The sequence below is a fragment of the Lemur catta genome, chromosome 10 (genome assembly GCF_020740605.2).
Source record: "Lemur catta isolate mLemCat1 chromosome 10, mLemCat1.pri, whole genome shotgun sequence".
Taxonomy (NCBI): Eukaryota; Metazoa; Chordata; class Mammalia; order Primates; family Lemuridae; genus Lemur; species Lemur catta.
Genome location: NC_059137.1, coordinates 34,815,295 through 34,842,478, shown reverse-complemented (window position 1 = coordinate 34,842,478; position 27,184 = coordinate 34,815,295). Strand labels below are relative to the sequence as shown.

The 27,184-nt window shown below is 43.3% G+C and overlaps 1 protein-coding gene across 2 annotated transcripts in view; it reads left to right on the top strand.

Annotated features, from left to right (window-relative positions):
• Positions 1 to 27,184, top strand: part of FRMPD1 (FERM and PDZ domain containing 1) — a 137,297-nt gene that overhangs the window by 24,005 nt on the left and 86,108 nt on the right. Inside the window, exon 1 of one of the 2 annotated variants that reach the window (XM_045562462.1) lies at positions 15,019 to 15,159. The exons of the other annotated variant lie outside the window; for it this stretch is intronic. The gene's annotated coding sequence lies outside the window, so the exon portion shown is untranslated. Of the gene's footprint in view, positions 1 to 15,018; positions 15,160 to 27,184 lie in introns of those variants that run through there. 2 annotated transcript variants of the gene reach the window in all.

The window sequence follows — 27,184 nt, the reverse complement described above, 5'->3', positions numbered from 1 at the left end:
TTACGTACCTATCAATATTTTGGGTTATCTGCTTAAACACATCAATTGGTCTTCTTTTCTCCTATGCAAACTGCCTTCTCATGGTCCTTGTCTTTCCTGTGCTAATCTGGACTGGTTGTTTTCTAGACCTGCTGCACGGCTTTTATCCTGGCACTTCCCACACTTCCTACCTCCCTTCAACTAACTCTCTTCTCTTTTTTTGTAAATGGATAGAGAAAGATCAACTGCATTCTATTTTGGCTCTTCTGTTTTTTCTTTATTTTCTTTCTTTCTGTCTTTCTTCTTTTCTTTTCTTTTCTTTTCTCTTTTCTTTCATTCAAAGTTTATATGGCTCATGGTTTGGCAGACTATACAAGAAGCATGGCACCAGCGTCTGCTTCTGGTGAGGGCTTCAGGGAACTTCCAATCAAAGCACTTAGCATAAGCATAGACTAGAAAAATTTTAGGGAAGTCACTCACTCTCCAGGCCTTGGTTTGATCAGCTGTAAAAAGGGAGCTATATTACCTGTCCTCTTCACCTTTCAGAATTATTTTAGGGATAAAAGGACATGCTAGATGGGAAGATGCATTGAGAAGTATAAAGTGCTACACAAAGACAAATGGTTACTCTGACAGAAAGTGAGTTTAAAAAAAAGGGTTCCAGGAGAGAAAAGATCAAGTGAATAGCCCGTAAGAGCTGTGAGCTTTTAATTCTGATTTCCAAGGAAAGTGGTTTATGCTTTTTAATGGAAGAGCTTGTGTTATAGGTAGCTCATGCCTCTGTGGCCCAGAGACAGCCTGATAGTGCCAGGAGGTGGGTGCCCACCTGTCTATAAAACTCTGCTGACAGACTTTCAGGAACTGATCTCATTTTAGTAAACCTTTCTTGTATTTAAACATCTTTTGTTTATATGTCATCCCAGAGAGAGGGATCTGTTCTTAGGACCATAGTGCAGAAAGTCAAGTATGTCACCTGCTGTGATCTCATAGGAGATACTTTCTAAATCCTTGACTCCTCAAAGTTGATAAGAGAATAAGGCCTTTTAACCTGATGGGCTTACTAAAAATTCTACAGGTTTTCTACTTAGTAAGGTCTTGGGCACTCCCAAGGAAGAGCTGTTATAGACTCTTACAGTCTAGTTCTAGCACCTGTATTTTGGTAAGGCACCTGCTTCAAATGTTAGCTTTTCTTCCTTCTCGAAGTCTATCCTGATCTTTAGTCTTCCAGCCCTTCCATCTTAAAGTGACTTCCCCCTCCTACGAAATCCCCAAGAGCAGAGGTTCTTCAACTTTCTCATTTCATGATGCCCTCAGTAATTTTTCATAACCCCCCTAGGCAAATATAAATGCATAATAGTTCCATATATTAAGTAGTTAGATCCAAACAACTTAAAAAGTATTTAAGTCCCAATAATTTAAGTCATTGAAAACACAATATACATACATTAAAAATTATATTTTTATTTCACTTAAAAGTAAACAGTATTACTTACTAATAGGATGTGTGTGCCTGTTGGGTACACTTCTCAAATCTTGGAATCAGATTGGATGCTGTTGCTTTCATTTCTTGTTCCATTCTGGGTTTTTGCATAGTACTTGCTTTTTATCATAGCAACTAATGAAAACTCAGCCTTGCAAAGATGTGATGTCACAGAAAGGAATGTAATATGATATAACTGTGAACTGCCTGGCAGTAGTCATTTGCACATGTCCAGTAGATTTTGAATATTGCTATGTTTCCCTGGAAAAATTAAAATATTCCATTGTAATCTTGTGAGTTTGCTGTGACTCTTCAGGATACCTCAACCTACCATTCTGTCCTAAAGCTTTTCTGTGCCTCTGATGATAAAAGAGTACATTCTACCTTCTATGACAGTTATTTGAAGGCATATATTATGTCTCCTATTAAAGCTTTTTGAAGGTCAGGACCATGTCTAATTCATCTCTGTGTCCTCTGTAGCACCTCTCAGTAAAAGTAATTAGCACTTAATGAGTACTTACTAGGACCATACATTCATGGGCTGGATGACTTCAAAGCCCATGCGGTTCCCAGGACACTATTCTACCTCACCTAGCACAGGGCCTCACCCATAAGCTCCCAGTTAATTTTACTTAAGTGAATGGATAGAATTGCATATACTTTACATGGGCCACACCTTGATTCAGGCCGCAAAGCAGAGCAATTCATAGAACCCAATCAAGCCAAGTAGGTACCTCTACACATCCAGTGTGAGTTTAGGGCATAACATTAGACTATGCATGGCTCTGCCACTTACCTCTGACCTTAAGCGAGTTGTTTAACTGTTGTGAGTTTCTGTTTTCCTCATCTGCGATATGGATAACAATACCTTGCTCAGAGGAGTATTATGAGGGTCAAATCAAATATTGTCTGCATAAGGGCTTTGAAGAATATCAGGGTGGTGTGCATTAAGGAATTATGGTTCAGGTATGGATATACAGATACCTTTAATATCACACTTCTTTTTTATGCCTCTTTCTGGTAGGGCAGAAGGAGGAGGGGAGGTTGAACAGAGGATAGAGTTGTCGGCTATTCGTAGCTATTTCTGTTCCCCAAGTGACCATTCTCTAGGCACAGACTGAAATTCCCTCTGGAGCTACACTAATGGACACATTAGTATCAGTTGACAAAGTACCATATGCTCTGAAGTGTTTCTCCCATTAGGCTTCATGGGAAGTAGCAGAAATTCATGGTCCATTATAGGAAATCTGCCATGACTTCAGCCTCCAGTAAAGCATATTCCTAGGTATCCTAGGATCTGGAAGTTCAAGCTATGCCTCCAATTACATGATGATGCACAAGACATTACTTATTTTAAGATAGAAAATCTGTAAAGTAAGTTATCCTTGTCTGTCAATACTAGGCTCATAAAAGCATATTTTATTTTTGAAAAAAATTTTAACAATGGTTTATTTTGTGAACACTCTTGTTATTTGGTTTCAGGTTAATCAGCATGTATAATTATCATTAATCAGGATCCAGATTATTAAAATACATCATATATTCAATATTATTAATAAGTACATGATTTTTCATAAATCACCATGTTATATTTACAGAACCTTCAGCATTCCTTTGTAAGAAGTGTCATCTCTTTTAATATCAATCAGTCTGCATAAAAAAAATGGAAGAAAAAAAGGAGGAAAGAAAGACCCAAGCTTCACAGATTGTGAAAGAAAAGGCAGACTTCAAGTGTCAAGATCTGGGGGTTTCAAAATGCTTAATAATAGCTGCCATTTATTGAATACCTACAATACCCCAGGTCCTATGCTAGTTGTTTTATCCTTATTATTTAATTTAATCTTTACAACACCCTTCAGGGTCAGTATTATCTCTATGTTATTATGGGAATACTAAGAGGTTACATTAGTTGTCCAAGGTCACAAAGCTAGCAAGAGCTGGCATTCAGGCTACATCTGTCTGACTCCGTAGCCCAGATCCTTTTCAGAACATCCCTCTGATTCAAAGAACAGGCTGAAACACAGTGTTGCAGTACACAGTACATAGTAACAAAACATGAATAAAGCCTTGTTTTTAAGAAATTCTAGGTCATTCCTCTCTCTCCCTATGCTATACTGAAGATGGGAGAGAAAGCCTCCAAGACTCTTTGGAGCCTCCCATGCACCATTTCTAGAATTTGGGGTCTTACAAGGAGTGTTTTAGCTAGAGAATGTCCAGGAAGTGCTGCCTCCACATCCTCCAGTTCCCTTCATTCAGGTTTGCTCTGCTTATACCTGTCTTCTGCATTGGGCTTCTAGATTAGTAGGATTTGAGTTGATAAGGGATTCTACTTGTCTCCCCTTTACCAAAGTTAGAAAAACGCTGATATCTAATTCTCTGTTTTACAGATGAAGACACACTCAGAACAGGCAGGCTTGACAAAAATCACCCAGAAAGGTAGGACAGGCCCCTTTCTGTTTAGAATTTTAATTTCTGGATCACTATGGGGAAACTATCAGGGTAATAAAGACAACCACCATGGGAAGCATGCTCCAAAAGCCATTCTAGCCTGTTGACTCAACAGGGGATGATGACAGAACCAGATTTAAATTTTGGCTTTATCACCTACTAGTGGATGATCTTGAGCAAGTTACTTAACCTTGCTGAATCTCTTCATCTGCAAAAAAGACACCATAAGTGCTTGTTGGAGTTTTTATGATAATTAATAGTATATTAAAAATACATAGCATTTAATAGGTGTTCCTTCCCATCATCAGAGCTTTCCCATACACTGTTCTCTTAGCCTGGAAGCTCTATCTTTTCTCTCCCCTTTAGGTAGAAACTTGGACTTATTTTTTACGTTCCTTCATTAGACTCCTTGGATTTGAATCTAAGCTCTTACTAGTTGAGTGACCTTGGGAAAGATAGTCTTAGTTTCCTCATCTATAAAATGGGGAAATTAATATATAATTCATAGGTTAATTAAAATGAGATAAAATAAACTGCTTAGAACAGTGATTAACAAATATTAGGTTTTAATAAACCTTAACAAGGACTATTTGCAGAATCCACAAAATAATTCTGGAGGGCTCTCTTTCCTCCAGAAGTAAGCTATTCACATTGTCTGGAAGCTCATGACATTTGCTCTTTATTTTCAGAGTTCAGAAATTTCACCAGGATATGGTGAAATTTTAAAAATCCATTCTGCCAAACTCTGTCTTTTAATTGGTACATTTATATCATTTACATTTATTGTACTTATTGAAATGTTAAGACTTTACCAGTTTGTTATTTATTTTCTGTTTTTTCCTCATTTTAAACTCCTCCCTTTTTCTTGCTTCTCTGTGGATTACTTGAACATTTTTTTAGAATTCCATTTTGAATTATCTATATTGTTTTTGAGTATATCTCTCTATATAGTTTTTATAAGTTGTTGGTCAAGTATTAAATTATACATACATATCACAGTCTACTGCTGTTGACATTTTACCACTTTGAATGATATGTAGAAACATTATCTGCATTTAGGTCCCTTTATCCTCTCTTCTTTTTAATGTAATTTTCTTAAAATAGTGCATCTACATACCTTGAGAATGACATCTGGCAATATTATAATTTTTGCTTGTACCATCAAACATAAATTTAAAAGCTGAAGAGGAAAATGATTATCTATTATATTTACCGATATTTTGTATTATTTCTTCACTGCTGTTATGTTAAATTTCCTTCTTTTATCATTTCCTTTCTATTTGATGAATTTCCTTTAGTCATCCTTTTACAGTAGGTCTACTGTCTATAAATTCTGTTAGCTTTTCTTCATCTTAGTTTTTCACCTTCATTCCTGAAAGACATTTTAGCTGGTTATAAAATTCTGAGTTGACACTGATTTTCTTTCAGCACTTGAAAAATGCTGCACAACTTTCTTCTGGCTTCCATGATTTCATATAGGTGTTTCCCTGTAAGTTATGTGCCATTTCTCTTAGTTTTTAAGATTTTTCCTTTATCTTCAGTTTTTAGTATAATTATGATGTTTTGTGTGCCCTGAGTTTATCCAATTTGGGGTTTGTCTGCTATGTCAAATTTGGAAAATCTCAGCAATTATTTCTTAGAATACTTTCTTTGTTTTTTCTTTCTCTTCTTCTTGGACTCAGATTATATGAATGTTAGCCTAATTGTGTTCTTTATTATTTTTTTTCTGGTCTGTTTTCTCTCTGTTGTTCAGATTAGGCAAATTTTATTGATTTGTCCTCAGGTTTACTGATTTTATTCTTTGTTATCTCCATTCTACCATTGAGCCCATCCAGTGAGATTTTTTATTTCAGTGATTTTATTTTCCAGTTCTACAATGTGCATTTGAATCTTTTTAATAACTTCTGTTTCTTTGCTGAAATTTTCTGTTTTCATTTGTTTCAGAGAATTCATAATTGCTTGTTGAAGCACTTTTATGATGCCTGCTTAAAAAACATTGTCAGATTTTGGCATCTGTTGATTACCTTTTTTCATTCAAGATGAGATTTTTCTGGTTCTTGGTATAATGAGTGATTTTTAAAAATTGTATTCAGGGTATTTTGGATATTATACTATAAGATTATGGATCTTATTTGAATCTTCTGTTTTAGCAGGCTTCAACTGTACTGGTAGCGGAAGAGGAGCACACCACATTATCACTGGGTGGGAATGGAGGTCCAAGTTTTCCACTTGGTCTCTGTTGATATTACCCTGGTGTGGGGTAAGAGGTATGCCTTGTTATGTCAGGGCAGGGGTCAAAGTCTAAGCTTTTCACTCTACCTGCACTGACTGGGGAGTGGGAGGGGGAGGGTTGTGTGCTATTTTTTGTTTTCATGGTGTTTTGCTGGAAATAGGGTGGATATCATCACAAAGGTTTCTGTCTTGTTAGGCTTCCCTTCCCATTCCTTTGGCTATAGAGATCAGGTTTTTCTTGAGATTTTTTTTTAATCTGTGGCTATTGATGTTTTCTAGTTGTGGGCTTCTCTAGTGCCCAGTCTGGAATATATAGGAGGCAAAAAGAAAACTCAGGAAATTCATCACTGCATTGTCCTTTGAGTCCTGAGGTCCCTAGCTAGTCCACCTTCTCTCTCTATCATTCAGTCTTCTTATGTTTGTTTTATACATTATGTTTTATACATGCTTATGTTTTTAGCTGTATGAGCAGGAGGAATACCTTGTCTAGGACTGGAATTTCTATGCATGTGTTTTTAAATTAATATAGAATAGAAATCAATGAGTCCTTTTTATCTGATAACTCAAGTCCATATATTTAAAGTATTGATAATTCAAGTCTTTATGTCTTAAAGTCTATACATATTTATTCTATTATTTTTTTGGTTATTGCTTTACTCCTTTGATATTTTTTGCTCCATTTGGTACTCCTATTATTTGCATGTCTGCTAGATATTTCTTTGATGTTTTTTAACCTTTTCACTCATAATTTCCATTTCTTTTTATTTTTGGCTTGGTACTACGGGAGAGATAGATCTCCTTTTTCATCTTTCAGATCATAAAATTAGTTTTCAGTGGAGTTCGTTCTATTTGTCACTTCCATGACTAAAATGTTTTAAATTTAAAAATTATCCATTTAATTTCCAAAACCCACTTTTCCTCATTCTGATCATTTCTTTCCAGTAGCTACTTGAATCTCCTTAAAATTCTTATTTTAAAAACTTATTCTTTCTTCTATTAAATCTAGCTCAATATGATTTCCCTCTTTTAGTTATTCAACTTGATCTTCCTCCTTCAAGTTATTGACTCCCCTTAAATAATCTCTGATCTGTTTTGGCTACTCAGCACCTGGGCAAGTCAGGCTTTTGTGGCCTCTTAGAAGCAATGGTTAAGCAATCATGACAAGAAAGAAAGATGCTGCTTCTCCAGTAGCTTAGTGGTGAACAAGGCTAGTTGGCTGGGTTCACCAGGCTGAGATGAGATGGCAGAAGCCTCTAGGATCTTTAGACACTCCCAAAATGAATGGAGAGGGGCTGGGCTGCTGTGTTCCCTTGCGTAGGTTGTCTACTTCACAAGGGAACCTGGTTGAGAGCATAAGTAGGAGCTAAAATCCACTTGCTGAGCTGTATACCCTGGTGTTGAGCTACATCTATGCAAAGGAAGAGAGACTTATTTTCTTATGTTCCCAAAAGTATCTGAGAGGAGACACCTTTTTTTAATCCAAGTAAAGATGCCATGTGGACTAGGAGCAGCCCTGAGAGGGGTAGTTTGGCCTAACTGTGACATTCCCCTCTTTAGAGGCAAGCTTTAGGAGAATCAGGGGTCTTCCCTCAGAGCTATGTATGGGAAGTAGGGAGGAGCAGTTCCTCCTCACCTGCTGAGGGTTCCTGCTCAGTTGGGCTCAGCTGGGCTCCTCAGGTAGCCCCAAGATTGAAAGCTTTCGCTGTAAACTCACTATTGAGGCAGATTACACCCCTGGCTCCTGGGCCTTGGTTCTCCTTGCAAGTTTAAACAGTGTGGCAGAAACACTATCCTTCACCAGTGCTGCACTAGCCCAGTCTCCCCAGGTGTGTGTAGGATCCCCCTTAGGCTCCGGCTAAAGGTCCCAGTGTCCTATATCCTCCACTTACTGTATGTCTCACAATTTGTGTTACCCCAGCAGGGAGCTGGGTAAGAGAGGGAGTCAGCTGCAGGATGCAGGCCTCCATCTCTAGAGAATCCCCCTTGGTAAGCATCCTAAGGTGATTTAAGAAATGTCTCCATAAAACAATTCTGTTGCAGTCATCTTTTTCCTCCCAAGGATAGAGCCCTGCTACCTAGACAAACCTAAATCTGAATCCCATTTACCAGCTCTGTGACCTCATACAAGTCATTTGATTTCTCTGAGTTTGTCTCAGTTTCTTCATCTGTAAAATGGGGCTCATGATGTTTGTCTTGCATAACTCAAGGAGCTGTTGAGGGAATAAAATGAGATGATTGCTCTGTCTAGTGTTTTACAAACGGTAAAATACTATTAAAAGTAAAGTTGATGAAGAAAGTAGTGCTGGAGATGGTGGTATCTGCCCCCGGGGCCCTGGGGGGCAGGGCAGTAGTGTGAAGTAGCAGTCACCCAACAGATGCAGAGCAGAACAGAATGGAGCCTGTGGGAATTGGACCAAGTGTAGTTGGCAAGACCAGGTAGAGCCACCTGAGACGCTGGCCACAACCTCAAGGGCATGCCTTCCTCCCAGGAGCTGATCTCCCAAATCCTGAGCCAGCAGTACAAGAATTTTAAAAAGAGATAAAGAGGAAAGGTAAAAGATGCTGAAACCAGTCCTGTCTTTTCAAAGCTGTCTCTCAAAACACTGAAAGATTTAACACCTGGGGAATGAGATAAAAATTCATCTGATGAGACATAAAGCGCTTGAATATTTTTAAAAAATTTAAAAATTTGAATATATTTTTAAAATAATCATTCCTAATTCTATACAAATATCTCATTCTCTCTCTGTTTCTAACTGAATCATTAGGTTTATTGCATTAGAAATAGATTAGAATACCTGTTTCATCAAGGAGTAGAGAATGAGATTAGGAGCAGAAAAAGAAATTTACATAGATAAGGCTTATATGGGAGCAGAGGAAGCAATCCAGAAATGAGATATGTTTTCTACCCCTCCACCCTACCACCAAAAAGAAAAAAAGTGAAAACAGATCATCTTTGGGAGAATGACTGTGATCAAGGAAGGTTTAGGGAGTATTGGGAGACTGATCTCTCTTCACCAGTGCACAGATAATGCACTTTCTAGCCCGACTCCCTATTCTTAGTATAATATTTTACAGTGAACTGGACCACTCATTTTTGAGAATTGAGCAGTGAATGTCTGTTTCTGTGTCCTAGAATCTTGGGAGTAAGAACATGCTGTTTTTATGTCATCATTTCTCTCTGTAGAGCAACAATTTACTTGTCTTTAAGAGGTAATGTAATCCTCATGATAAGCTCCTAGTTTCTTTTGCAAACAGCTGTACCTCTGTTTGTGACTAGGTAACACTTTAGTTTCCTTAATCTCAAAGAATCATTTGGTTCAGAACTCAAGGGACCTTGGTTGTCATCAGGTATTATTCCCTTTTTTGTAGAGTTAACCATACCTCAGAGAGGTGATGTGACTTTCCCATAGCCATGCAGCAAGGGAGGGATAGAACAAGGGTCTAGAACTTTAGGGCCCTGCGTTTCTACCAGCAGCTCACCAGAAATGCTGGCAATCATCTCACATAGGGCTATTTCTAATGGTTCTCCTGCAGTACTCCCAATAGTCCACGGTCTTGGCTTACTGAAGTTTTGATGTGACTGTCCTTATTACAGCTCTGCATTAAGAAAATCTTAAATATTAAAAACATACTATCAGTTTATATGGTGTAATAACACTCTCTTAACCAAATCATTCCATTCCCTGTCCAGTCTGGATTCACTTCAAAAGGCTTATGTCCATAGTAGGAACTCAACAATGTTGAATGAATGAATGAATGAATGGACAGCCTATTAAGGAATCATGTCATTTTAGATCTAGAAGAGATCTGGAAGGTCATTCTGTCCCTCTCCTCCTTTCTACTTTTCTACTGAGACCTGAAGAGTAAGAGGACCTGGGCAAGTGGCAGAACACTACTGGAACCCCCTTTCCTCCCCTGCTTCCCAGGCCAGTGCTCTTTCTTTCACCCATACTGCTTCCTATTACATTTTGATATGGAAGCATTAAAATTGCCAATTTACTTGTGTTCTGGTAAACAAAATAAATATGTTTCTAACATCTAATTTTAAAATACTACTCCATACAAAATGACAGGGTCAGGGTTTTTTAACCATATGGAATTTGATCATTCTGAGGAAGAGCAGAAACTTGTCCTGAATTGCTGCAGACAGTACAGCTGAAACTTGAAGCAGTAAAATATTCTATTTTGGGAACAATAGATAAGAAGTCAGGAAGAGTTAGGCTTTCTAAGAAGGAAATTGTATAGAAAAGCTAACTATTAAGTCAGCTCTCAGAAGTATTTGAATGCAAAGGAGATTAATACAGATAAGGGGAAGGTATGGGCACTTAGCAGATGACAAATGGCACACTCATTGCCACAGAGAAAGCAAACTTTTAGCTGAAGTGGTACTTATGGGAAATAAATTCAAACCTCAGATGTTTGAGTCAGGAAGTCTCATTAGGATGCAACACAGCTTCTCATTATGGGTTATTACATAGTGTCACTAAAAAAAGGAGAGACATCTGAGAGGGACAAGGCATGACCAAATAGCAACATGAGGAATTCAGTCTTGCTATATCCTGCTCTATATTAATATTGGATCATTTAATGCTGTCTTCTCACCAAAAATGACTTTTCAAAGTAACAAAAATAGAGATTAAAAGTAATCTATATTGTAATGACAGCTGTTAGGGTAAAACTTGAGAATCATATATATTTTATTTGTTGATTTATTCATTCATTCAACAAATATTTATGGAATTATAGAAAGGCAAAAATAAATAAGATATTATCTTTCTCACAGAGATCTCAAGAAGACAGACAGGTAAGCAAACCATTATAATGGGTGCTCTGGGAGCTTTATTTGAGGTATATACCAAGTACAAAGCAGGGACTTTGAGGTATATACGAGGCACAAAGCAGGGACTGGGAGGAGTTCATGGAGAAGATATTTTTGACCAGGATTTAAAGAAAGAAGAAGAGTTTGGCAAGTTATGGTAAAAGTAGGGAAACAAAGAAGCCTCCCAGAGGGAGATAATAGCTTATGCAAAGGATTTAGCAATATGGGATTTAGAATCCCATATGAATCCCAGTGCAATTTTTATACTTTAAAGCTGTGGAATCTTAGGTAAGTTACTTTACTTCTTGGAACCTCAGTTTCCTCCTCTGTAAAATAAGCACAGTAATTCTCAGTACATATAATGATTATGTGCTTTACTAACAGTGCTGGCTAGCAAGTAATGAATGCTGCTTTATCTCCAGCATTTAGAACATCCCTAGATGGTAGGTATTCTTATTATGCTCCCTTTGCAGAGGACTGAGAGGTTACGGAACTTTCCCAAAATTACATAGGTTAAAAAATTATAGCATTGGGGCCAGGTGTGGTGGCTCACGCCTATAATCTTAGCACTCTGGGAGGCCAAGGTGGGAGGATTGCTTGAGGTCAGGAGTTCGAGACCAGCCTGAGCAAGAGTGAGACCCCATATCAACAAAAAATAGAAAAACTAGCTGGGCATGGTGGCACATGCCTGTAGTCCCAGCTACTCAGGAGGCTGAGGTAGGAGGATCACTTGAGCCCAGGAGTTTGAGGTTGCAGTGAGCTACGATGACACCACTGCACTCTAGCCAGGGCGACAGAGTGAGATGCTGTCTCAAAAAAAAAGTGGCAGCATTGGGATTTGAACCCAAGCAATTTGGCTCAAGGCTACACATTTTAGCACTATGCTGTGTGCCTTTTATTATATAATGTATGCTAGGAAATAAGGTGTTTGGTGTGCAGGTAAGGGGTGAGGTGGAGATGGGGCTGCAGTGGTAACAGATCAGATCACAGAGGGCTTCATGCCATGCTAGGAAGTTAAGAACTTATTGTAAGGTCAAGAAGGAACAAGAGGGCTATCTTCAATAGGAGAGTGACTTGTTAGATTTGTGGTTTAAAAAGATCACTGGCAGCATGTGGAGGATGAATTGCAAATAGGAAAGACTGGAGGCAGTTACAGCCTTGGCAAGAAACAGTGAGGCTCCCACTAAAACAAGGGCAGCAGGATGAAGAGGAGGAGACATGTATAAGAGATGCTAAGGAAACAGCTGACTGGACTTAGGGACCAGTAGGCTATGAGGGCCAGGAAGAAGGAGGAGGCTAGAATGTCCCTTTGGTTTCTAGTTTCAGTGCCCAGGGGAAGGAGGTGCCACTACCAGTTGAAATAGGGAAACAATGCAGAAGGGGTAATCTAGGGGAAAGATGTGTTTGGTTTTGAGACTGGGGCACATGAGGGACATTCAGGAGATGTCTAGCATAGAGTTGTGTCTCTAGGTTTGAATACAGGTCTGGGCTGAAGCCGTGCAGCTAATAGAATTGCTCAGTGAGACTGAAGAGAGAAAAGAGACCAAAGGGGAACATGAGGAACCTCAGCATCTGCCATGCTGGCAGATGAGGAAGAAATGGTAAAGGAGGCTGAGAGGGAAGAGCCATCAGAATGGGAACCGGAGGAGTGTGGGGTCCAGGGGCCAAAGGTGAAACTGTTTATACACAAATACATAAAACACCTGAAGAGGCCGACACTGGCATGGGCAGCTAAGAAATTGAGAAGGCAGGACAAAACTGTACTCACTGGACAAGAGGATTGAGTTGTATTCCTTTCTGACAAGTGTCCTTCTTGGTGTTTAATCTGCATTGAAGGGAGTAATGTGGTTATTAATCTTTATCTACAGCACAATTTTTAAAATCAAACTTTATTTTGAGAAAATTGTAGATTTACATGCAGTTGTAAGAAATAATTCAGAGAGGTAGAGCACTTAATTTTTATTTTATTTTATTTTATTTATTTATTTTTTTTTGAGACAGAGGCTCGCTGTGTTGCCCGGGCTAGAGTGAGTGCCGTGGCATCCGCCTAGCTCACAGCAACCTCAAACTCCTGGGCTTAAGCGATCCTACTGCCTCAGCCTCCCGGGTAACTGGGACTACAGGCATGTGCCACCATGCCTGGCTAATTTTTTCTATATATATTTTAGTTGTCTAGATAATTTCTTTCTATTTTTAGTAGAGACGGGGTCTCGCTCTTGCTCAGGCTGGTCTCGAACTCCTGAGCTCAAACGATCCGCCCGCCTCGGCCTCCCAGAGTGCTAGGATTACAGGCGTGAGCCACCGCGCCTGGCCAAGAGCACTTAATTTTTAAAACAAATAATTCAGAAAGTTAGAACACCTAATTTTTAAAATGCTTTCTTTTATTTCCACTATGGCTTCAGAATCTTCCATTTTTGTCCATTTCTCCTCTTGGTGCCTACCTGGGACAGAACTTTGTACACCCCACATCTAGAGTGAAGACGGGTTAGGGAAGCAGACCTCATGGAGCAAAAGGCTCACTCAGCCCGTGCATCTGGGTGGCAGAGGGTTGGGGCATTGAGTGAGAGCTTTGATTGTAGGTACCTAGGAGGCCTTTCAAAGACAGACCCACTCAGGAGAGTTTCTGGATGGACCTGGATTTGGGAATGAAGGACATAGAGTAGGTAGGTGCTGAAGAACCTGCCTTCATGCAGGGCAGGCTGGCTCCACAAAGTGCTGCAAGGCCTGATTTTGTTTTTTTCTTGGATGAAGGACATCCTTGTTAACATCTGTCTGTGCTCCATTCGATCCCCAGAATGATGTAACATGCCAATCTGATGGTGCCTCTTCCCTACTCAAAAATTGTCCCATGAACCTGCCACTGCACTAACAGAGTGCAAACTCCTTGCCCAGGAATTGGCCCTGCTGACTCTCCTGCTTCAGCTCTCAACTCCTGCCACTCCCTCATGGGATCTCTCTCTCTCATCTTGGGATCTTTGTTCCTGTGGTCTCTGGCTGGAAGGCTCTCTCCATGCTCCTCTCTTTGGCCAACCTCTTGGCCTTTCAGGTTTCCCTTTAGAGGATGTTCCCTCCAGAAAGCCTTCCCTCAGCCAAGCAGGCACTTGCATTGGTGCCCTTGGCACCCTGGGATTATGCTATTGTTACAAGAACTGAACTGTATTATGATAGTCCGCTTGACTGTACATTGCGTCAGGGCAGGAACTATGCTTTATTTAAGGCTCTATCTCCGGTGTGTAACGCAAGGTATAGACCTGGTAGGTGTTCAGTAGATAGTTAAGCACGGAAAAGAGTTTCTGATGGAGACATGCATTTGGGGTATGATGGACAGAGAGGTGGTAGAACCGGAGCCAGGGGAGTGGGTGAGATGGCCCACGGAGTCAGAAGAAAGCTGAGTGCACAGCCCCAGGACACCCCAGCATTTTAGGGCTTCGAGGTTTGAGGAGCCCTCAACGAGACCAAGAAGGAGTGGCTGGAGAGGCGGGAGGAAAGCTGGGAGTGCACAGCATCCCAGCGTGGCAGGAACTTAGAAGCAGGGAGGTGGTCCACAGTGCCAAATGTGGGCCTGCCCCTTACCTCTCCCCTCAGCCTGAGGGTATGTGGGAGGTGGCGGGCAGAGGCAAGTCAGAGTCATCTGCGTCCCCCAGGGTCCCACGTAGCCGGGGCTCTTCCCGGGGGCGGGGGAGCAGGGAGGAGTTCCCTGGGACTCTTTTGGGTTCCAGTTCTGGCCCAATCGGCGCTGGTCTGGGTGACCTTGGGAGTGCCTTTCCTCTCGCAGCCTCAGTCTCCCCTTGGGTACTCGGCAGACGCTGCGTGCCCAGGCGGTGAGCTGAGGAAGGCCGGCGGAGGCAGGGCCCGGGTGGGAGCAGGACCGCCCACTGCGGCGGCCAGGACCTCCGGAGCCGGGGGAGGCAGCGCACGGGGCTCCTCCCCCGGGGCGGGGGTCGCGGCGCTGGCAGCTGGCAGCCCCGCAGCTGCTCCCTCAGCACCTGCCGCCGCCAGACGGCGCGGGCGCGGCCGGGCTCGGCGTCCCCCCCTCCGGCTGCAGCCGCGGCGCGGGAGGCGGAGCCCGAGCCGAGCCCGAGCCGAGCCGCTGCCCGAGCCTTGCCCGCTACCGTGCCCGCCGCTGGGCGGGGCCGCCCCTCGCAGAGAGCGTCAGCCCGCCAGGTCCCCGTCCGCGCGGGCGGCACCGCCTCTGCAGGTAAGGGCGAGGTCCTGGCGTCGCAAAGTTTTGGGGGGACTGCCGGTCCCCACACCGGGCCTGCGCCTCGGTTTCCTCCGCGCCTCCCTCCGTCGTGCGCTCCGCCTGCACCAGTGGTGCCGGGTGACCGGTGCCCGCCTCCCGTCCTCGTGTCGCCACTCCAGGCTCGGGGGTGCGTCCGCGGGCCAACTCAGGACCTGCATTAGTTAACTCTTTACACAGGATCCATATGTCGCTTAAGTTTCCGAGATCTGCATGGTGCAGTTAGTGGAAAGAGCTGCAAACTGGAAAGGGGAAGACCTGGGTTCAGGTGCAGCCACGGTCGGCGCCAACTTTCTAAGTGACCTCAGACTAGCCCTCCCTGCCAGTCCTCAACAGCCACACCTGGACCAGGAGGAGTTCGCCAGGGACGGTCAGTTGAAGCACTATGTCTGTATTGTCATTTTGTGAGTAGAGGGGCACCCCTGAGTGTCTCAGCTCCAGGGATCATTGGGGGTGGAGAGGAATGTTGGGACGCACAGAAGTTAATCTCCGGGGTCACGTGGCTAACTTGCAGCAACTTTGAGCTTTAGGAGGGGTGTTGAGTCACCCTCTGAGGGAGTAGAGGATGCTCCCAAGGTTGGGAGTCAGAGCTCTGGCTTCTGGTGGCTCCTCTGCCGTCCACCAGCTGTGTGACCTTGGGCAAGTCCCGCTCTGGTTTGCCACCTATATAATAGGGTGGAAGTGTTCACTGGATGTTCGCTGGGGTCCTTCAGCTGTAAACTCTTCAGAAGTGGAACCTCCAGGTCTCTGCATTTAGAGTCAGTTTGGGTGAAGGCAATATTTCACCAAGAATCCATCTAGCACTTGCAAACGGGCGTTTAGAATATAAAGGAGGCATTTGCAGTTTGCTTTGGAGTCCCAAAATAGACATGGGGAGGATTGGTGAATGCTCAGCTCTCCTCTTTCAGTGCTTTGGACCATCATAAAATATTCAACGGCATAATGATTTGTTTTCAAAGTGTCTTATGGGTCAGGAAGCGTTTCTGTTTATGAGTTGGTTATTTTTGCAAAAACCTCAAAATGGTTGTTTGGGGAAAAAAATGCACTGTTCTAGGGGTCCTGACATAGAGGCCAGCATCTACTTGTTTCCAGTCTAAGATGATGCTTGAAATGTTTTCCAATCAAGACAATTTAAAACCACCCCAAATCAGTCATCCTTTAGTAGCTGTTCAACATAGGTGGGGTTGGAGAGGCCTATAGTTTGGCAAGTATATATTTTCCAGAACAGGTGCACTCTTGTGCAGCCACAGCAAAACAAGCACAAGATAGTTTAACTGTGACATGCTAGAAGGTGAACTTTGTTCCTTTTGCCCAATATCTTGTTCCCCTTGTGCAGCAATTAGTGTCTCCCGAGTGTGTGAGTGAAATGCATTACTATGAAAGGATTCTCACAGAACTGATTTTATTATTTTATTTTCTTCCTAGACATCCCAGTTTTAAGTTTCATGAAATCAGAGGGCTGGTGAGGGTGTGCTTTGTGACTGGAGCAGAGTTGTGGTAAATAAATTTGTTTTTCCTGAGTGAGATCCTATACTCAAAGCTAATTTGTCCAGAGCCTTTCATCTCTCACATACATTTAAATGCCACTAGTCGTTTCCCCTCTTCATCCTCTAGTGGTTCAGGAAGTACTTTCTCACTACTCATTCAGGAGGAATTAAACATGAAAATTACGGACAGGCCCTACCTTCAAGGACCTCAGGTTCTACTTCTAGGAGTAAAGAAGTTTATGCTACAGGGCATTAATTCTGGGCCTTATCACCTGGGACCTCTGAGAACATCAAGGAGGGTGAATTCCAACTGGAGAGCCTGGAGAAGCCTTTACAATGGGGAAGTGGAAAGAAGAGGATTTTGACAGATGGCAAAGAGTGGAAATGCCATTTTTAGGTCAAGGAACTGGTATGAGCAAAGGCATGGAGCTGGGAAAGCAGAAGACACAGATGAGAACAGTGAGTCTGGCGGAAGCACAGAGAGGGCAGAACACTTCAGAGCAGAGGACAGTGGGAAGAGGTTCAGGAGGCTTTGAACCTGTGCTTGAACCCTCACTAGCTTTGGGATATTGGGCCTTGGAGCCTCACGTCTCATTTATAAAAGGGAAATAATAATAATTCCAAACTCACAAGATTAAATGAGACCATATGTAAAAGTGCCTAGCAGGGTGTTTGCATATAATAGGTGCTTGATAGAAGTTGATTCCTTTTATCTTTGTGTTCATGGGCAAGCTTAATACATGTTGCTAGGGCTCATTGCAGTATATAAATGGAGTTTTTTGTTTGAGCATGTGCATCGACTTAGACCCTCACCACCAGGATGGAGTTCTGTGACAAAGTGATGTGTATTCAAGGTGTCTCCTGATTCAAGGGGCAGGGCTTTTTGTTATTTTAGGGTGTTCAGATCAGATACTGACATCAACAGCAGGCAATGCCCTGTGAATACTGTTAGGTGGTGGGAGGTCACAGATGGATTTGTCAGAAGACTCAAACCCTTCTTCATACAAGCTTATCACTGTGTGCTCAAGGACCCAGGTGTGGGGGGGTTGACAGTCAGACACAGTTATAAATATTTCAGCTTTGTCCATATATGTAGGGAACTGGGCACTGGCTCCCTTCTGCCTTAGATTTGCAGTGGTTAAAGAATAGGACAGGAGGGTGAAGAACAACAATGCAAATACCTTATGACCCTGTTGTAGCACCATGTAGCATCATGGTACAGTCCTTCATTTGTTCATTCAGTGGTTATTCATAGAACACCTGCTTTGTGCCAGAGAATTGTTCTAGGTGCCTCAGGAATACATTGGAACAAAAGGCAAGGTCTCTGCCTTCCTGGAGTTTACATTCTAGTTAGAGAAACATAATAAACAAGTAAATACATAAATAAGGTAATTATAGGTTGTGTTAAGGACTGGGAAGGAAATAAGCAGGGTAATGTGAGAGAAAGTAATGGGGGTGGGGCTCCATTTGAGTCAAAGAAGGCCTGTCTGAGCCATTGAGAGCTACAGAAGAGGAGTCAGTCACGCCTGGAGCTGGGGCAGGGGCAGTGCAGCTCTGTAAGAGGCAGCATGGCTTTGTGCATGAGAATGCAGACTCTGGGGCCACACCGTTCAGATTTTAATACTGCCCCCCCCAACTAAATATATTCTACCATCAGGCTATTTAATCTTCTGGACTTCACTTTATTCATCTGTAGACTAGGGATAATGACAGTATCTACTTGATAGGGTTATGGTAGGGATTAAATGAGTTGATATACATAAAGTACTAAGAATAGTGCCAGGTATGCAGTAAGCACCAAGTAAAAGTTAAATTGGTTGAGGAAACTGTTCCAGGCAGAAGGAACAGCAAATGCACAGGCCTAGAGGCCTGGAGACCTGAAAGGGCTTTGTACGTTTTAGGATGAGACAGGCTATCTGCATGGATAACATCCTCATGGTTACTGGGGAGACTCCAGAACAGACTCTCTGCCCCTTCAATACAAAGCTATATATCAGGAATTCTGAAAAAAGGACCACCCACAGCACTGTCACTTGCAGGAATTAGGTCCGGAGTGATGTGGTGAGCTGCTGCTGCTTTGGGGACATTGCATAGTGGACCCTTCTTCAGGATCTCTTTCCCTCCCTCCCTTGCTCTCTCACCCTCCCTCTCTTTTGCCCCCTCTTCCTTTCCTCTCTATTCCTTCCTCTCCCCTCCTTTCTCCTCTCCTCCCCTATCTGTCTCTGCAAGCCCTGCAGAGTAGTGCCCCTAGGGCTCTCACTGATGTATAAAGGGAAAGCTGCTGTCACCAGCCCTGGTACCAAAGCACCCATTGCTATCATCCCCTCCCCCTCCCAGGCCGGAAACCCTATAACAGGGGAGGATAGTTTTCTATGACCTTGCCTTCTCCCTTGCTCTCTCCTTTCTGAAATCTAGTCAGTCACCAAGCCCTGCCATTTTTACTTCCAAAATCTCTCTCAAGCCCACCTCCATCTTTCCATTCTCTCTCTGAGCATCAGGTTTCTGTACTCTATACCCTTAAGAGTGGCTCTGGTCACATCACACCCCTCCTCGGAGACCTTCAGTGCATCCTCTGTACGTGGATACTAAAGTTCAGCAGACATGATGGGCTGTCTTTATCCCTTCTCTCGACCCCCTCCTCCCTCACCCTGTCCTCTGCTTTTAATCCTCCCCCACCCTCGGGTCTCTAGGCCTTTGCTCCTCCATCTGGCCCCTCTGCCTAGCATGTGCCTCAACCTTGGTGGTCTCGCCCATGACTGAAGGCCAAGCTCAAATCCTATCTCTCCTAGGAAGCTGTCTTCCGGTTCCCCTTGCCCCAGGGTTTTTATCATCCTCTGATCATTAACTGTACTTGGTACCTCTCATGGAGAAGTCATTGCTGTCAGCTTTGAAGGATTTTGTGTGCAGTCATTTGTATATGTGGCCACAGCTCACAAAAAGCCTCTGAGAGGGCAGGCATGATGTTCTCTTCACCCCACAGCCCTTTTCACAGAGCTTAGCCGTAGTGCAAGCTCAATAATGCGTTTGCTGTATTGGATTGAGGGTAGAGAGGACAGAAGCCTGATGTTCAGAGACAGAATGGAAAGATGGGGGCATATTTGAAAATCGCTGCCTGTGATTTTCCCGAGATCTGAAATGGTTTGAGTCAAGCCAGAAACATGAAGCTGATGCTTAGGGTTTGCATTTGGTCCTCAGCTGAACTCAGTCTCGGCATTCTGATGCCTCAAAAAGTAGGTCCTTCATTTGATGAAGAGTTGATGCAACCTCAAAGATGAGTCCGAATTTTGAATTTAGCTTTTCAATATGGCCTATTTTAAATAAATATACTATGTAAGATTTGAACCTTCAAGCTTTTGACAATCATTTTTATATTGTAAAAACATTCCTTGCCAAAAGATCTGGTATGGAAAGTTTTCAGATACCAAACATGCCTGTGTACTTAACAGCATTCAATATATGAAATTTTGAGGCCAGGTGCGGTGGCTCACGCCTGTAATCCTAGCCCTCTGGGAGGCCGAGGCGGGTGGATCGCCCGAGGTCAGGAGTTCAAGACCAGCCTGAGTGAGACCCCGTCTCTACTAAAAATAGAAATAAAAATTATCTGGCCAACTAAAAATATATATAGAAAAAATTAGCCGGGCATGGTGGTGCATGCCTGTAGTCCCAGCTACTCGGGAGGCTGAGGCAATAGGATTGCTTAAGCCCAGGAGTTTGAGGTTGCTGTGAGCTAGGCTGACGCTTACGGGACTCACTGTAGCCTGGGCAACAAAGTGAGACTCTGTCTCAAAAAAAAACAAAAAAACAAAACTTTGATTTACGCACAGCTGTTGTAGTTGTACTTTTACTATATTCCAAGGTATACACTAAACTTAATATATGTTCATGGGAGCAGTGGTGACACTGGCTTAAATTTGTTTTGGTAACTATAGATTACATTATGCAGCTCTGCAAATATGAAGGTTTTTTGTTGTTATTGTTAATTAACTATCTGTCTGAAGGACAGTGGGAAGCTAGATTTGCTACTTGGCCAATTGATGTGAGGGCAATAGCCATTATTTTCTCTGAAGTGACAGTGTTTTCAGGGACCCACCTGATGTTTAGAGATGTTTTTGCCAGTGGTTAGAAATGGTTCAGGCTTTCAATCATTTTCCAAGCTGGCTGCTAAATGCTGTGTGCCCTTAACATTGGTTCTTTTGGAGAAAAAGAAAAAAAAATCCCACTAATTACAGACTAGAAAAGATAGAGTGGTAAATCTAAAAGTATGAAAGTGTGTTCTTTTGGCCTCTCTTAATGAATGATCTGAGAACCTCAGCTATTTCAGTAAAAGGGTAATATGGCAAATTTTCAAAATCCTGAATGGAAAGAGCTTCATAGGAATTCATCCGGATGCAAGAGTGCTTCGTTCTCTGAGATTTTGACTTAAGAGAAGACAGATGTGCAGGCAGAAGAGAAATGCTGTGCTTCCTGTTCTCTGAGTAGCTAGACTATGGAGTGTGGGCTAGAGCTTGTTAAAACCAGCAATAACACCGCCCCAAAAACCTTCTCTAAGGCTAACTTGTGGGCATTAACATGTTAAGCTTCTGAGTTACTGCTTCATTGTTTTATTTGCTCCAAATGTAGAATTCAGAAGGATGCAAAAGAAAAAGCAATTATAAAAATAAAGATGAGGGTGCCATTTATTTGTTCTTATGAAAATAATTTGGTTGGTAGCTGGAGTCTCTATTCTCTCAGGCTTTCCCTGGAAAAGGACACCAAACCCAGACTGTCCAGGGTTCCCCTAGCACCTGTGCATGTGCTGTTTGTTCCTGGTGAGGTGAGAAGGTGACTTGTCTATTTGGAAATACATGCTTTTCCTCTTTCTTCCTCCATGGCAGTAGGTGGGGGACATTTTGTATATAGGGGCAAGAAGAATTGATTATCTCTTTCCCAAGCTCATTCCTGGGTAGTTTCAGTGCTTAATTCTTTGCAAAAGCTGCATAATATGTTTCTTAGTGAGAGTGTGCCTTGTTGAGTGCTAAAACCCTAGACTCACACATACATTTCAGGATATTTTAGCTTCCAGTCATAGACCCTCAAACAAGATTGCCAGCTCTGGAGATGATCAAGTTCAGCCTTTGTCTGGTGCAGGAATTCCCCTAGCACACCCAGCCTCACTCTGCTTGGACCTGGCAACCCCTCCCCGCCTACCCCACTCTCAGTTGGCTCTGTTTATTACAAAGTTCTTCATTAGGCTGAGCCAAAGATCTTCCTCCAGGCAATGGTTGCCCCATTGGCTTTGATTCTACCCTTTGAAGCCCCACACAAAACTATATTTCTTCTTCCCTATGACAGCTATTTGGGCCATTTGGATATTGGTAGACAGGGATCAGGCCCCCATGTTTTTACTTCTTCAGGCAGAATGCCCAGTTTATCCAGTCCCTTGAAAAGGACAGAGCTAAGCATTGGACACAGCTGTGCAGGTGGGGTCTGATCCGTCCAGACAGGAGCAAGCCTACCTACAGCAGGCTCACTTTCGAGTCTGTGCTTGCATTGGCACAGCCTGAGGCCAATTAGGCTCCCCGTGGGTCCCCCTTTGGGCTCTGTACTGGGCCACTAGGGGACTGCATGCACTTTGGTGTCAGAGTCCTAGTGGGCTGTGGAGGAGAGTGTCCTGGACCAGTGGCTGATGTGGGGTGGCCCTGGGTGAGTGGGCCCTCTCTCTGGGACTTGGATCCCTCATCTGTCTGACTACTTCTAAGGTGCTGTGTTTGTTTCCTGTGGATGCTGTAACAAATTTATCCCAACCTTGGCTTAAAACAACAAAAATTTGTCCTTTCACAGTTCTGGAGGCCAGAAGTCCAAAATCAAGTTGTTGACAGTGCCACCCTCCCACTAGAGTCTCTAATGGAATCCTTTCTTTACCTCTTCCAGCTTCTGGTGGCTGCTGGCATTTCTTGACTTGTGGCCACATCCCTGCAATCTGCCTCCTTGATCACATTGCCTCTTCTGTCTGTTTCAAATCTCTCTCTGCCTCACTTTTATAAGGACACTTCTCATGGGATTTAAGGTCCACCTGGATAATCCTAGATAAGCTCCTCATCTGAAGATCCTTCATTACATACGTAAAGACCATTTTTCCAAATAAGATCACATTTACAGGTTCCTGGAAATGGGATTTGGACAGATTCTTTAGAGGGGCTACCATTCAGCCTTTGGCTCTCTATTTTCTTTACTTTTGCAACTGTCTTTTGTCTCAATTGTATTTGAATCTAGCACTCCAGAGTCACTGGCCTCAGGTCTTCAGTCTGCATGTTTTGTGTCTTTTCTCTCCTTCAGCATCTCGACTGCTGCTCTGAAGGGCTCCAGGGCTGTCCTGATCATCCCTGTTGTACAGATGTGGCTGGGACCTTCAGGGATGCTGATCTTTCTGGTCCACACCCCCATTTTCACCAGCATGCGCTGGCCATCAGTGGAGTTTTTATCAATGGGAAGGAGACCCTCTGGCTATTAAAATATTCATTGCCGGTTCTTAACACTTTACATAGAGGAAAATTTTTGTCCTCACCTTTTCCCCCTAATTTAGTCTGAGATAGCTCATCGAATTTGAGGGAGATTATGTATATTCTCAGTGCCCAAATACATATCCTTTCTGTAAAAAAAAAAAAAAAAAAAAAAAAAAAATCAGGAAATGCTCCTTGGCAGCCCTGAAAGAACATTATAGTATGATCTTCTTGCCCTACAACTAGCCTCTTTCAGAAGCTCCGTGATCCTTTAAGTGTGATCTCCAGTCTTTTGCTGGCTTCTGGGCTTTCCAAATGCAACTCACACTAAAATGTGCTTTTCTCCAAAAAGAGAGCATACCACTTTGTTTGCAGTTGACATTCCAGAGCACCCAAAAAGCCTAGGGGTAGGCAGGAGTGCTGGGTCTGGTGAAGCTGCTGGCAGAGCTGAAGGAAAGCAGGGGGCGGATCATGGCCTTCAAGGGTCTGGGCACTGGGCAGCTCCAGACTCTCCACTTACAGCTGTTCCCAGGATTCCTGTCTCATCTGCCAGAGCCTCCTCCTGGACTGCTGCTCCACTCCCTTCCATGTGATTTGCTAAGAAAGGCCTGCGCAGGGATGGGGGTGGGCAGGGAAGGTGGGGTGGGAGGAGACAGATGAATCAGACAGTCCCTGCCCTACCTGCAGCTGGCAGTAAGTCAGTGCTGGGCAGGGTGCTGTGCTTTACAGAGACAGGTGGGAGCCCAGAAGAGGGCTGGCCATGTTTTGGGAGAGATCCAGGAAGGCTTCCAGGAGGGATGGGCATTTGAACTGAACTCTAATGGGTGAGTAATAGATAAAGAGGGGAAAGGTTGATAGGGCAGTACACCCAAAGGTGCCCACAGCTGTGTCCCCACCAGGGCCTCAGATTGCCCCCTTTCTGGTTCATCCCACTAGAGCTGGAACTGGAAGATGCTCAGGTTTGAAAGGGACCTTAAGAATCGTTGAGTAAGGCAGATATTCAGACTGCACTGCTTGGAGCCCTAAGGGTAGGGGAAGGGAGAAGTTCAGAGATCTCTGCTTCTCATTTTACTTGCTGGGTTTAAAGAACTGTGATTTTTCCATTTTGACAAGGCTTGTTTGGTATAGCCACTTGGAAATATCCCCACATGGAAATGTCCTGCTTTGTCTGGGATGTCTTTTCCAGGCTGAGGGAACCTTCCCTCCTGCCTCCTCATTCCTCCAAGGTAACACTCCCCACATTGCGTAGTCATGGGCTGTTGCTGTGAACCTGCCTCACTTGACTGTGAGTTTCTCTCAGGCAGGGACTGAGCCCCACTGCTCCTTCAATCCGGAGCCTGGAAGAGGGCCTGGTCCAGGGTGGGGGCTGGGGACTTACAGTGCTAAATGGTGAAATGAACGAAATGAATGACTGACTACTGCCTTAGTTGCGTCTGGCTCCCAGCTGTCTTCATTGCCCTCTTGACAGTGACCAATGCTATTCTGGCTAAGTCAAGAACATCTGTGTTTCTCCATCTTATACATTCTCCTGGAGGTGGTCTGCCACGTCAGCCAGGTGCTAGCAAGGACTTGGAGGGTGGTGCTCGCTGTCTGCACTTTCAGAGGATGGGGAAGCTGCAGAGCTAATGTCCAGTCTCTGGAGTTGCTTTCTGTTGTCTGAAACATGGCCAAGCTGACCTGTGAACTCACTCACCTGGTCTAGCTGGCTTTTTTTGGTGCCTTATAGCCTTAGTACTAGGGTCAGAGAGACAGTAGGATGCAGGAGAAAGTCCCTGGGGCTTTGACTCCATCAGAGCTGGGTATCCTAGCTGCATGATCTGAGGCTCGTTATTTACCTGCTTACTTACTTGATTATCTGTGCATGTTAAACTTACAGAAAAGAAGACACAGGGAGGATATGATCCCTGTTTTCTACCTGCACATGGTAAATATTCAATAAATGTTAATTTTCTTTTTATATTATCTCAAGGGCTGTCATGAAGAAGAGAGATAAGACTTGTTCTCTGTGTTAGAAGCTGTCCGGAGTAAAACTTAGTTTTCCTCCAAGTTGTCATCCTTTCCAAATTTCATCAAGCCCACCAGTTTCCTAATTCCGCAAGCTTACAGCACTGCTGACATCTTTGTTTCTTTCTTTCTTCCACCTGCTCACGACCACCAACTCTCTCTATGAATTTGAAGCTTGCTTCCTCTGTCTGGGCCTCAGTTTCCTGTCTACGGGCTAGGTTATTTCTCAGGTCCTTTATAGCTTTGACACTAAATTTAATTCTACAGCATAGATTGATAATCCATGTCATAGCTGGTTCTGTGCTGCTAAAACAGAGTAACGCAGACTGGGTAATTTATAATGAACAGAAATTGGCTCATGGTTCTGGCAGGGGTGGGGAACCTGTGGCCTTTAGATACTTAAGTGTGGCCTTTTGAATGAATCCAAATTTTACAGATTTATTAAAATCCCTTTAATAAAAGGATTTGCTCTATAAAATTTAGATTGAGTCAAAAGGCTGCACTTAAGGATCTAGAAGGCCACATGTGGCCTTAGGGCCACAGGTTCACCACTCCTGTGAGGCTGGGTAGTCCAAATTGAGATGCTGGTATCCTGCAAGGGCTGCATTATTCCATGGTGGAAGGGCAAAGAGAGGGTGAGAGAGGGCAAGAGGGGGTGAACCCACACTTGTGATAACAAACCCACTCCCACAATAATGGTATTAGTCCACTCGTGAGGGCAGTGCCTCCATGATCCAAACACCTCTCATTAGGCCCCATCTCTCAACACTACCATATTGGGGATCAAGTTTCCAACATGTGAACTTTGGGGGACACGTTCAATCCATAGAAATCCACTATACGGAGGGTGATATTCTGGGCCCCAAGGCACACAGGGGTGGAGATACAGCTTTGTAGACAGATATCACAGCCTAGTGTGGGGACAAACAAGCAAGTCAGCATGATGGGGATGAATCCAGGGCTGAGGGAATCGGAACCAGAGCAGGGAGGTACTAGCCACTTGAGAAATGTATGGGCTCACTGCCCTTAGGGAGAAATTCTCTAGAAATGTTTGTTGCTTGCATGAAAACATGATAGAGAATAGGTCCTCCCAGGTGGCATTAGGACTTTTTGCTTTGAATTGGAATTATCAGTGTGGAAAATCCCAGCAGAAATGGCCTATGTTAGGGGCCTTTTTTCCTTTCTTTTCCTCCTGCCTTTCTGCAAAGAAAAAAAAAATCCAAATCTTCAGAATAGATTGACCTTTATGTACAGAAGCTCTTGGGATATACAGCTCAGTTTAACAAGTACCATTTGTGTGCCTAACTGAGAAATGTCTAGGAGGATGCAGAATTACACTCCTAAAGAGAATTAATCATCTATTGCCATGATTGTGTTCAGAAGCTAATTTTCAAAAACAATTTTCCCAGCTGTCTGGATGACAGTTAGATGCATACAACCTGTGATGCTCATCTTCTCTCTTGTATTTATTCTGCCCAATTTAATTTGGTTAGATTCTATAAGCTTTTATTGATTGCCTATTATTAGTCCAGTGTTGAGAGCCTAGGCCCTAGGGGTATGAGAGAATATATCAGTAGCCAGAGATTTCTTTTCTAGTTAGACTATAAGACTTACACCCAAGTCAGTGAACAGAGTGGTCAGAGTAAGTAGATTGATGTGAGTGCCAGGATTCCTGCCTCAGGCAGAGAGGTCTGGATAGGTGGATGCTGAGGATGGTTCTCCAGGAAGCCTTTTGGAGGAGTCTGCATTGGAGATGGGCCAAGTGGGGATTGCAAGCCAGAGTCGAGATGCAGGGGGAAGAGAGCATATTGGCAGGTGAACTCAGCATGTGAATTTGGCATGAACTAAATTTTCAGTCTCATCTTCAGCCCCTCATTCTCATGCCTTAATAACGAAAGTATTCCTTCAACACACGATGCTCTAGCATGCGTCCGGATTTTTGCTCATGCTATTCCCTTTGCCTAGCCTTCTTTTTCTTCTCATCTACCAGTAAAACTCCTATTTTTCAACTCA